We start from the raw sequence: 13,959 nt of genomic DNA on the forward strand, positions 1-13,959 counted from the left end.
TACGTTAAGCAAAAATACGCCTAAAAGACCATCTTAACACGTTACGGTAAATATCCTAATATACAAACCATGACTTTAGCAGTTTTCAAAGACGGCTGCAATTCATGGGTGATCATTCTTGAATGCATAGCTAAATTTGATGAAATTTCTGAAACGAAGAAATTTCACTCTCCTTTTTGTTAACGACCCAATCAATTGTATAGCAAGTCATTCCAGCTAATGTAGCATTGGTTTTGCGAAGAGAATGAAGTATTTTACATAGTAGCGAATTAGACAGATGCCGACAACAGCTGTATGAGCCTGGACTATTTAATGTGTTTGCACTTAGTTTACTGCTCGACCCATGGTAAAAGAGGCAGGAGAAACTTTCCATACTGTAAATGGGTCTTGTCATCTATAGAATTGTTGCTTAGAAGGCTTACTAGCAAGTTGTTAATAAATGGATTTGATTTTCCACTACCGCAGTGATCTAACGACTACATAACTCCTTTGTTGCCGTTCTCTTACTGTTTGACTTTTGTGAATGCTGGCAGTCGAATTTACTAGGAATCAATGATGACATGTTTGAAAGAACTTACATTTTAGTTGAAGAGTTTATGGAAAAGGTGAAAATTGTTTTTTGGGTGTTTCACCTGGTTGCTCACCATTTAATCGTGATTTTCTACGAGCTGCATTACCTTATGCATGAACGCATCCATACACATCAACAAAAGTTTGCATCTAGTCTTTCATTCGAAATTCATGGCACACCAAAAAAAATTTGCTCTCAGGAACGCGTATGTAGCCTGTTTATTCGTAACGTGACCAGATCACCAAATCAAAAATACAAACATTTATTTAATGACAAAATCGTCTATTTCTAATGTAGAGTTTTTGATAATATACGGTGGAACGTCACCTTGCTCGCACGCATGCCTCAACCTGTCATGGTATAAAATGGCTAACATCATCAAATGTTCGTGAAGACAACACGTCGAGCACCCGAAATAGCATCCATGAATATGAAATTGTCACTAAAATGGTGACAACAGTGTCTAACTACTGGTTGCAGAATATCGTCCATGTGTCGTGGAACTGAAATATTAAAGATCCCGAATTCAAGTCTCGGTCCGGGGCACAGTTTAAATCTGCCAGGAAGTTTCATATCACCGCACACTCTGCTGCAGAGTTAAAATCTCATTCTGGAAACATCCCGCAGGGTGTGGCTAAGCCATGTCACCGCAATATCCTTTCTTCCAGGGGTGCTAATTCCGCTAGGTTCGCAGAAGAGCTTCTGTGAAGTTTGGAAGATAGGAGACGAGATACTGACCGAAGTAAAGCTGTGAAGACGGGACGTGAGTCGTGCTTGGGTAGCTCAGACGGTAGAGCACTTGCCCGCGAAATGCAAAGGTCGCGATTTCGAGTGTAGGTCTGGCACACAGTTTTAATCTGCCATATCGGCGTACACTCCGCTGCAGAGTGAAAATCACATTCTGGAAAAAGAAATATTACCCTCAACAATTATGAGAGGTTTACGGTGGCCTCATGTAGTGCCACCTGGTAACATCACTCCGCCAGCACAATTTTTCACGTGTGGGATACAGTGCTCCAGACGTTCGACATCACCGGTTTGCCGCCAAACACGCTGTCACGATTATCAGAGCGTAAGCAGACCGGAATTTCGTCCGTAAGCAAGCCGCGCGGAGTGGCCGCGCGGTTAGAGGCGTCATGTCAAACCTACCTAACCTAACTAATCGTGCGGCCCCTCCCGCCGAAGGTTCGAGTCCTCCCTCGGTCATGGGTTTGAATGTTGTCATTAGCGTTAAGTTAGTTTAAGTAGTATGTAAGTCCAGGGGCGGATGACCTCAGCAGTTTGGTCCCTTAGAAATTCACACACATTTGAACATTTTCGTCCGTAAGCAACACCAGATGCCAATCCTGGGAAGTCCATTCCGCCTGTTTTGTTGCCCGTCTGTAACGGAGTCCTTGGTGTTATAGTACACGACATGGGGCTTGCCAAGATCGTTTTGAATGGAGTTGCGCGTCATGCATTCGCCTTGTAACAGTTTAACGCTATAGAAGACGTCTTGCAGTCTCTTCGAAAGCCGAATTCAATTCTAACAACTCAGACCAGTAATTTTTCACTCAAAATCGTAGATATCAATCATCCTGTGCACCTATCGAATGCGGATGGCTTGTGGTGAGTATTACTTCAACACCACCTGTCATTTGAAACCGATTCCGTGTCCGCGCTATACATTTGCTTGTCTCTCACGCTTACATCGAGCAACTTCTTTTGTTGACAATACTTCTGCGCGTAACGCGAGAATGCGCAACTCATCAACTGTCGCGATCGTCCTGCGGGGCACGATGGGTACAAACTCTGCTTTTGCAAAGACGTCACTACTGCGTCCCTGCCGGTACTTTACTTTCATTTGAAATGCTGCAATCTGTTCGAGTACAGCATTCTACTCGTAGGGAGCATTCGTAATAACTGCGTGTATGTTAACGGGCGACGTGTGGGGTAACTTTCCAATTGGCTCAGGAACAGTCGCAATAGCACCAGACATGGACGACATGTCGGAGTGATACTAAACTTTTATTGATGTGTGTACAATGAAATTTCCGTTATTCTTAGTTTGAGGGAAGCAGTATTTTGTGGATGTTGTGTCTGAACCTAGTAGAAATGGTACTGCAGTGTAGATACTGACTATCGTATTCTAGTCATTCAAGGACCATTGACATAGTGATCTCGAACAAAAAGAAACCACCAGGATGTTGTAGACAACGTAGAAGCTGATCTGAATTGTATAATAATCTTTGGGGGGGGGGGGGGGGGGCAGCTTCATGGTGGTAGTTGTTTGGGATAGATCTTATATGATGCACTACGACAAAACTTGGCTGTGACTGGCGAACTGTTAAAACGTCTGAGTTATACTCATGCCACGAGCGATGGGACACAGCTTCCTCGAGGTATCGATGAAGTGGAGTTTTTTCGTACAACTATTTCACTGGTGTACCGTCAATATCATAACGCGGGAAAACATCAAATCTTCGTTATCGCTGCGGCCGGAAAAAGATTCTGAAAGAACGGGACCAACAACGACGGAAGGGAACCGTTCAACGCGACGGAAGTGCAACGCTTCTGCAACTTGCTGCAGATTTTAGTGCTGGGCCAACAACAAGTGATAGCGTGCGAACCATTCAACGCAATATGATCGATATGGTCATTCGAATGATTACATGACACAAAGATTTACACCTCGCCTGGACCCATAAACACTGACATTGGACTGTCGATGACTGGAAACATGTTGCTGGGCTGGACGAGTCTCGTTTCAAATTGAATCGAGAGGACGGACGTGTACAACTCTGGAAACAACCTCATGAATCCATGGACCCTTCATGTCCGCAGGGGACTGTCCAAGCTGGTGGAGATTCTGTAATGGTGTGGGGTTTGTGCAGATGCAGTGATATGAGTTTTACAGGTGACACGTACGTAAGCATTCTGCCAGATCACCTGCATCCATTCATGTCCATTGTGCATTCCGACAGACTTCGGCAATTCCAGCAGAGCAATGCGACACCCCAAACGTCCAGAAATGCTGTAGAGTGGCTCTTCTCAGTTTAAAGACTTCCGCTGGCCATCAAACTCCTCAGACATGAACATTATTGAGCATATATGGGATGCCTTAGAACGTGATGCTCAGAAGAGATCTCCACCCGCTCTTAGTCTTACGGATTTCTGGACAGTACTGCAGGATTCAAGGCGTCAGTTCCCCCCAGCACTACTTCAGACATTAATCGAGTCCATGCCGCGTCGTGCTGCGGCACATCGGCGTGCTCGCGGGCGCCCTACACGATATTAGGCAGGTGTGCCAGCTTCTTTGGCTCTTCAGCGTATAGTTCACACGAATGTAACATGTTTCACACATTTTTAATCTTTGGCTGACGTTCATCTGTTTTTTTTCCGCTCTAGTCCACGGAAAACCTTAAATGTTCGTGTAGTATTCGTCTCTATGATTTCATCATTGGCCACGAAACGTGCTCACAAACTTATGGGCACTGTAGTACACTTTAGCGCAACCTGGTGGTCACACTGAAAAACACAAATAAGAAATTAAGATTTTGTTTCTGTGTTGACCCACGCCTTTAATTATTTTACGAATGAGAACATGGTGCGTTGTAGGCCGCATGTAAGAGTTCTTTATTTAATTTGTGCGATCTGCTAATTTCGACTTTGCGTCATTTTCAAGCAAATATGTGGTATCAGCTTATGTTCATCACGTTTTTCGTTACGTATGCACCGAATTCGTCTTAATCGTGTATAGTCACACAGCATAATTAACAAATGTGTGTGTACAGAATAAAGATCATAATACTACATCATAATATGTCACACATTAGTAACTGTTATTACGAATATGCAGCCTGACAGCTACAAACAACTGTTACGATAGTCCAAAGTCGAAATTAGCTAATCGCCTTAATTAAATAAAGAACATTAATATACAGACTACAACGAACCATATTTCATTTGACAAAGAAAAAACACTGAATTTCATAGTTTTAATCTCTTGCAATTCAGTTTAATAAAGGAATAAAATACCAGCAGATTGTTTTCAACGTTTTACATGTTACTCGTAATCATCTCCCCCTAACCCCCACTCTTAGGAGTAGTAATTGTGTCTCATTTCTGGAGTAGTTTTTTACACGTAATGGGTGATGTGTAAACCGAAATTCGTTTAAATTACTCTGAGCATCCCAGAGTTATAAGTTACTCCTCTCCACCCACATCTGCATTGATAGGGGTGCTGGGGCCATATTATTGTTACAGCTAATTTTTAAAAATAGGAAGTGATACATGGGCCAAGTTTGGCAGAAACTGCTCCAGGCACATACAAAATCTAGTTTGCCCCAGACGCTTCTGATTTATGCGCCTCTTTTCGTCCCATACTGCACTCGAATGGGAGTAGGTGGTTCCTAGAGTCACAACAGTTCTTTCGAGATATTGAGCGATATGTGTATCAACTGTGGTTGAAGTTGATCTAGTAGTTTAGGAGGAGATGGTGAAGGTAGAAACATACGTTCATACATAAAATGATGATTATAAATACATATATAAAAATAAAGCACTCTGTCTTCAGGCCATAAGTGGCCCATCCGACCGCCGTGTCATCCTCAGCTGAGGATACAATTAGAAGGAGAGTGCGGTCAGCACACCACTCTCCCGGTCTTCTGATGGTTTTATTTGACCGGAGCCGCTACTATTCGGTCCATTAGCTCCTCAGTTCGCATCACGAGGGTGAGTGCACCTCGAAAAATGGCAACAGCGGTCACCCATCCAAGTGCCGGCCACGCCCGAAGGCGCTTAACTTCGGTGATCTGACGAGAACCAGTGTTTCCACTGCGGCAAGGCCATTGCCCAAATAAAAATAAAGTTAACCAGAAATTATTAATCAGGAAAGAAGAGATGAAGTATTACTGAAAAATCTGTATTGTAAAAAAAGGTTGTCACTCCGTAATTTTGCTTGTGTCTATTTGTAGAAAAAACAAAGGAAGTTTCCAGTTAAATTGCTGTTGTGTGCAAACTCTTACCTACTTGAGACATTTTATCCCATTAATACTGTAATTTCCCCATACGTCTCCGTAACACAGTTTGTTATGATGTTAAAGTGGTGTAAAGTTGATCTAAGCCAATCTAATTTTATCATCAAATGCCAAACTTTCTCAAAAATTGTGTTCTGTAAGTACAATGGCGGTCATCCAGAATTTGTCTCCTTGGTGTTTTGGAACGTTCAACACTCTGAATTCGTTACTTTGGCTGATTTCCTTGTGGTGAACTCCCGTTCTGGACGAACGCTCGCATTAGGTATAGCAATCGATGTTTTAGACACGAGTAGTACCTTGTAATGCGACTAGATAGTTTTAAAATCGATTTTACATGAATTTAACATCGAAATAAATTATCTGAGTTAGTTGACGTCGTTGATGGAATAAATTAAACAACAACTACTACTACAGTGTGTCCTTGTATATGAATATGTCACACGCACAGTGGACTTACTAAAGAAAAGTTTAGAGATACTGTTCGCTTAGAAGTCTTCATAAATAGTTACCGAAAATTTCTCCTGCAGAAAGTCACCAGACCTTGGTCACGAGTGAGCAAGATTTATGCTACCGACATGCATCCGTTTTTTTGGACGACTAATGAGAAACGTAATTACGTGCCTGTGCAAGGACAGCACCATGCCGGTAGTCATCACTGGATTCTTCTCAAATGTTCTAGGTCGAATCTCAGACATCCTCATGAAGGAACGAGAAAGTAGATACAGAGCGCTGTTGACAGCGCTAGATGTCGACACTGAACACTGTGGGTGGTTCAGTAAGTACCGTCCGGGAGCAATGAGTTTGATTCGTGATGGAGGAAGAAATTTTCGTAGTCAATGTTTGGTCAGTAAGGGGCTGAGAGATGGCGTGAAGTACCTGTTGGCTACTTCCATCAATGGGTTACGTGCCTTGTAATGTTTGTGATCTGGAGGTAAGCTACGTTCGCAGCTGGTAACTGCTTTGTAGATGGAAGGTGATTGCGCCAGCCAAATAACCAGACGATGAGAACATCTTAAAGAGTGATTAGTGAGTACATGTAACACTGTTGATGGTTATCCATACAGTGGACATGGGTATTTAGGTTAGGATGGGTTAGGCTAGGCTAGGCTAGGTTAGGTTAGGTTACTTTCTTTGTGTCCTGAGTGAAGAGTAGATTATGCAAGTTTCTTCGTCTCATCTTCCAAATAAGGCATCACACTGAACAAGTACTGTTTCCACACTGTTCATAAATCGCATTAATGGGATATTACCCAGGATTCCTTTTGCTGGACCTGTAGACTCCTTACATTAAACCCAATCGCACTGTGTAACTCTACATATCGAAGGAAGCAATTTGTTAGATTACAGAAAGAAATATTCGAGGTAGGACGATTTAGTCACATTTTTAACTACCGTATGTGACAGATTAAAACTGTGTGTCGGGTCAGTATTAGAATTCCTCCATTTCACGGGAAGTGTGCTGTCAGTTAGGCCATCCCGCATCTTCCACGGATCGCCTGAGAGCTTCACCTAGTCACGGACACCTCTTTTGACCTTTCTGGTTGTCTCGACCAAAGCCTGCATGTAAACTTACACAGCTGTAAACATTCATGGTTAGAAATTAAACATAAAAAGATGCGAAAATCACACGTTGCTAGATAATTCGTCACTTAGCACCTCGTGGCTAGTTACAACTCGAAATCTGTGTGTTACACTACCAGGAACTTTGACTGTCAGCCAAATTATGTAAATAAACTACGCAATAGGAACTGATGTATTCCGGAAAAATTTTAACAGTTCGCCAGTCACAGCCAAGTTTTGCCGTAGTGCATCATATAAGATCTATCCCAAACAGCCACCATCATGAAGCAGCCCCCTCCCCCCACCCAACAGATTATTATACAATTCAGATCAGTTTCTACGTTGTCTACAACATCCTGGTGGTTTCATTTTGTTCGAGATCACTATGTCAATGGTCCTTGAATGACTAGAATACGATAGTCAGTATCTACACTGCAGTAACATTTCTATTAGGTTCAGACACAACATCCACAAAATACTGCTTCCCTCAAACTCTACGATTAAATTCACTTTAACCTTGATAACCAGCCATTGTAGCAGTAGTAACCGATAAAACAACTGCGCCAGACGCTTGTTTTTTTATATAATCCTATTATGCCTATTTACATACACTACTGGCTATTAAAATGGCTACAGCAAGAAGAAATGCAGATGATAAACGGGTATTCATTGGACAAATATACTAAGACTGACATGCGATTACATTTTCACGCAATTTGGGTGCATAGATCCTGAAAAATCAGTACCCACAACAACCACCTCTGGCCGTAATAACGGCCTTGATACGCCTGGGCATTGAGTCAAACAGAGCTCGAATGGCGTGTACCGGTACACCTGCCCATGCAGATTCAACACGATAGCACAGTTCATCAAGAGTAGTGACTGGCGTGTTGTGACGATGTCGCCAAACACGGATGCGATCATCATGATGCTGTAAAGAGAACCGGGATTCATCCGAAAAAATGACGTTTTGCCATTCGTGCTCCCAGGTTCGTCGTTAAGTGCACCATCGCAGGGGCTCCTGTCTGTGACGCAGCGTCAAGGGTAACCGCAGCCATCGTCTCCGAGCTGATAGTCCATGCTGCTGCAAATATCGTCGAACTGTTCGTGCAGATGGTTGTTGTCTTGCAAACGTCGCCATATGTTGACTCAGGGATCGAGACGTGGCTGCACGATCCGCTACAGCCATGCGGATAAGATGCCTGTCATCTCGACTGCTAGTGATACGCGGCCGTTGGGATCCGGCACGGCGTTCCGTATTACTCTCCTGAACCCACCGATTCCACATTTTGCTAACAGTCATTGGATCTCGACCAACGCGAGCAGGAATGTCGCGACACGATAAACCGCAATCGCGACAGGCTACAATCCGACCTTTCTCAAAGTCGGAAACGTGATGGTACGCATATCTCCCCTTACACGAGGCATCACAACAGCGTTTCACCAGGCAAAGCCGATCAACTGCAAATCGGTTGGAAACTATCCTCATGTCAACACGTTGTAGGTGTCACCACCGACGCCAACCTTGTGTGACTGCTCTGAAAAGCTAATCATCTGCGTATCACAGCATCTTCTTCCTGTCGGTTAAATTTCACGTCTGTAGCACGTCATCTTCGTGGCGTAGCAATTTTAATGGCCAGTAGTGTACATCTGTATTTGAATGCGCGTGCCTGTACCAGTTTCTTTGTCGCTTCAGTGTATATGTGTGTGTTCAATGTATGCGACATTTGCATACGCGAGAGGGTCCACGGTAAACACAATAAACTATTTTCAGATTTTCAGTTTTTTTACAGTATTGTTATTAGTCGTTGTCCAAAAGTGGAGTAAATTAAATGTCCCCTCCGCCGCGGTATTTAATTCAGTTGTAGTCCTTCAGAGTACACTTTGACTTCGGAGTGTCCAGCGCGTACCGGCTCTCTTGCGAAAGAGCGCGGTGATGCGTCCTCGCGAATATGCAGTACTCTCGGCGTTCAAAAAGTCCGGAGGCGGCCGTACAAGGAGAGGTGGGAGTGGACAGCCAGGGGCCTTGACGGCTTACGTAACGGTCCCCGCCTAAGACGAGAGCTTCTTCTCTCCGGAGGCCACACTCCTCGCAGGTGCCTCCGGCAACGTTACTACAGGCTTCTCGTAAGAGTTTCAAGTTTCCTTTAAGGTAGAACACTGTAAACACGACTTACCATTTTGTCTTCTGTGCAGATGTGACAATGTCACAATGAAGATATCCCTTGTGAGATTATTGGAAGTAGACTTGCGTATTCCTTCGTTGTATGTGGAAGGACCTGTCCTCAATACCTGGCTAGAAGCTTTCTATGCAATTGCCCCTAGTTTCCGAGAAGTCGATGAAGTTCTATGCGTACCTTCTTTACCTTTTACGTTAGTCATGTATCAACAACACAAAAGTAGCGCAGTGGCGGATGTTCCTGACTGTCACGTTGGCGGTACAGGTTCAAGTCACGCCCTTGTACTATTTTTTCAGTTTCATTGTAAAACGAAATGAAATGATCGTACGACATTTATTGGCCGGGATATCCTCTTTGTGGTTCGGCCGCCGTATTGAAAGTCTTTTTGGTTGACGCCACTTCGGTGACTTGTGTGTCAATGATGATGAAATCGTACAATTATTAAGTAGTATGCGTTATGTAAAAATATTGAAAAAGTCGTTTTCATCCTCGTTCTTCAATATATTTCCTTTGTTTCAGAATATATTAGAGTATCGTCTTTCTCGCTATCACTTGCAATTGCTTTCTGTGCTAGAAAAGAATTCCGGACCGTATTTGCCATTGAAGTAGCCGAAACACAAATTCGCATAGCACCACGGACATTTAATGAAAGTTGCTAACTTGCAGACAGAAGAATTTTTGAGAAGCAGTATGGAAACTCAGTTTGTTTAAGTAAAAAAATCATTGTTTTTGATTCTTTCACTTTCGAAACGAACGATTGCCGCAGGTGCTCTAAACTGAGGCAGAATTAAGGAATGCATTTTTATGGAATATTCACTAGGAACTATTTATTTCTTAGCCTATTAGCAGATCAGAAGTATTTCGAACTTTTTCGTGAAAATTTTATCAATCATCATCACCATTACATTCCTTTCAAGGATTAGGCTGTTGCCTCTTGCAAACTCACAAAGAAAATCATTCCCAACATTTCCTAGGCCTTCCAATATCTCTTTTGCCATTCAGCTTGTAGTTCAGGATCTTCAGAGGAATTCTCTGACCTGGCATTCCCACGAAATGTTGTTGCCAATCTTCATGATATTTTTGATTTTTTCATTCATGTTCAAAATATTTCTTTGTTTTCTAATATCTTCGTTTCTAATCATATCTCTTCTTTTGCAGCCCTTCATCTATCCTAGAAACCTCATCTCTGTGTTTGAATTTTATATTCCTCTGGTAAACCAGTGTACTGAGTTAACTTAACAGGCCTCTGGTCCTGCATTAGTACATTTAAGTTTCGAGCGTGTAGTGTAAGAGGACTCACTATTCTCCCCTTGTTTCCACTCCTAATAGACGGGAGACAACCTGTTAGATACATAAACACTTTATTGTGTATTACTTTACAGATGCTGTTCAGCAATATCTAACAAGTGGACAAGGTGCCCGCGAGATGTGGGCCTTGGCTGGACGAGACATACGCTATGTGATCAGAAGTATCCGTTCACCTGGCTTAAAATGACTTAGAAGTTCGTGGTGCCCTCCATGGATAATGATGGAAATCAATATGGTGTTGGCCTACCCATAGTCTTTATGACAGCTTCTGCTCTCGCAGGCATACGTTCAATCAGGTGCTGGAATGTTTCTTGGGGAATGGCAGCCCATTCTACACGGAGTGCTGCACTGAGGAGAGGTGTCGAAGTCGGTCGGTGAGGCCTGGCACGAAGTTGGCGTTTCGAAACATGGCAAAGGTGTTGTGTAGGATTCAGGTCAGGACTCTGTGCAGGTCAATCCATTACAGGGATGTTGCTGTAGTGTAACCACTCCGGCACATGCCGTGCATAATTGACAGGTGCTCGATCGTATTGAAAGATGCGATTGCCATCCCCGAATTGCTCTTCAGCAGTGGGAAACAAGAAGTTGCTTAAAACATCAATGCAGGCGTGTGCTGTCACAGTGCCACACGAAACAATAAGGGGTGCAGGCCCCCTCCATGAGAAAAACGACCATACCTTAACACCACCACATCGGAATTTTACTGTTGGCACTACTCACGCTGGCAGATGACGTTCACCGGGCATTCGCCATACCCACACCCCGCCATCGGATCGCCACATTGCATACCTTGATTCGTCACCCCACACGTTTTTCCACTGTTCAGTCGTCCAAAGTTTACGCTCCTTACACCAAGCGAGGTATCATTTGGCATTTACCGGCGTGATGTATGGCTTATGAGCAGTCGCTCGACCATGAAATCCAAGTTTTCTCACCTCCCGTCTAACTGTCATAGTACTTGCAGTGGATCCTGATGCTGTTTGGAATTCCAGTGCGATGGTCTCGTTATTTCTCTGCCTATTATACGTTTCGACTCCATTCAACTGCCGGCCGAGATGGCCGAGCGGTTCTAGGCGCTTCAGTCTGGAACCGCGCGACCGCTACCGTCGCAGGTTCGAATCCTGCCTCGGGCATGGATGTGTGTGACGTCCTTAGGTTAGTTACGTTTAAGTAGTTCTAAGTTCTAGGGGACTGATGACCTGAGATGTTAAGTCCCATAGCGCTCAGAGCAATTTGAACCATTTGAGCCTCTTCAACTGTCGCCGGTCTTTGTCAGTCAACAGATGAGGTCGACCGGTACGCTTTTGTGTTGTAAGTGTCCCTCCACGTTTCCACTTCAGTATCATATCGGAAACAGTGGACCTAGGGATGTTTAGGTGTGAGGAAATGTCGCCTACAGACGTATGACACAAGTAACACCTAATCATGCGACCCCATTCTGCTCTCTCAAGATGTCTAATGATTACTGAGGTCGGTGATATGGAGTACCAGGCATTAGGTGGCAGCGCAGTGCACCAAGTATGAAAAACGTACTTTTTTTGGGGAGGTGGGCTGTCCGGATACTTTTGATTACATAGTGTACGTTGAAAGGTGGCTACACTGAGTCACAGCGCCAGAGATTGCGCCAAAGTTTATTATTCCGCCTCCTCCACTGGTGCAGTAGTAGTTCAGAGGATGTCGACGGCACTTGTTGTTCTGTTGGGCGAGAGAGTAGATCCTGTTCGGTTGGTGGTATGTATAGATGGAAGAAGTTGCAATTGTCAGAGTGTATCTGAGAAAAGAGATGGGCTTTTGATTTATGATGCTGGGTAATGGAAAATTTTAGTCACTATATAATGAGGTAAAAAGGTATTACAGTTTTCTTTGATGACAATGCCTCTGGCTCACAGGTACAGTCACAAGGCATCTGGCTCGTGTTCATTTGTGAGACTTGTAATTATGGTTTCTATGTGCAATTATAGTATTTCTGGTTTTGAATTAGTTCATTGCAAATGACGTTTAAAATATTTTGTTACATTGAGAAAGGACCGAGCCAGATACATGTACATTGAGTCATACTACCACACACAGAACAGTTACACTTGTGCTTTGTTGTTTCGTACCTTCTATAGTTGCAGGAGACTTAATTAATCAATTTTGTTAATGGAAATTCCTTGTCATTCTTTATTTTTATTTTGTCCGGTCATATTACGTGCTAATAATAGTCAGGGCCAACCGGTTACGAGACTTCGTAACCGGTCACACAGCCAGTAGAATCAATGCATTTATTCATTAATATTAGTCCATTTTCTGCTTAATTAAGCCCCCATGCACGTGGGGGCCCTGTCAGGATCGTCCCTTGGAATTCTTTTGATACTAAAAATAGTAGACAGTAGTATTGTTGTAGTAATTTGTAGTTTAGTAATTGTAGTCTATATTGCATGTGTAAATTTTGTAAACTGAACATTTGTAGTTGTCTTGTCATTCTTCTAATGGTATTTTTGCAGAATTTAATTTTTATGTGTCGTACACGGGTTTGACAAGTTTGTACAATTGTGAGGGTTTTAATTGTTCATTAATCGTGTTTGTCTGGCAGCATTTCGTGTGAATGGTATAGTGGGTGATAAAGTGTTATATTGTGTGTAATTTTCGTATAGTGACGAGTTTTGCATGTTTTGTAAATGATTACGCGATCGATGAAGAAGGCAAGAATGACGGATAGTCAGAATAACGAAATTGTTAACATGGTGAACTCGCCAACACAGGAGAACAGTGTGGTGAATAATGGAGTAGAAAACAATTCAATAAGCCGGGAAAATAGTCCGGAACCACTTCAAATTTTTTACAATCAGAAAATTTTCAGAATACGAGGTTAACGATAGAAGATTCTGGAACAGTATCGAACACAGATAGCTCTACGGCTATGACGAAGGAAGTTAGTTTTACGGGAAATGTTAGGGGCGAAAAGAATTTCGAGCCGGTTAATATGGAGCAGTTGACGAGTGCAATATTAAATTTGGGATCACAAATGGGATTAAATAAAACCGATATGGGAACAAAGGAAACACAGTTAGGGTCTGAATTAAAAACAGAGATGGGAACAATGGCAACGCGGTTAGACTCACGAATAGGAACATATTTTGAAAACATGAAAGATGAATTAAAGAAAGAAATTAGAGAAGAAGTACAACAGATTTTGTATGCTCACAGTATTAGAGTAATTTCAATAGAAATTAGACAAAAGGAACAGGATAGAGAACAGGAAGAAAGAGATCGCACGATAGTACAAAAATTTTCAGAGTTAAATTTACAATGTGCACACCATAAGGAAGAAATATTTGAA

The sequence above is a fragment of the Schistocerca cancellata genome, chromosome 9, assembly GCF_023864275.1.
Source record: "Schistocerca cancellata isolate TAMUIC-IGC-003103 chromosome 9, iqSchCanc2.1, whole genome shotgun sequence".
In the NCBI taxonomy this organism is placed as follows: domain Eukaryota; kingdom Metazoa; phylum Arthropoda; class Insecta; order Orthoptera; family Acrididae; genus Schistocerca; species Schistocerca cancellata.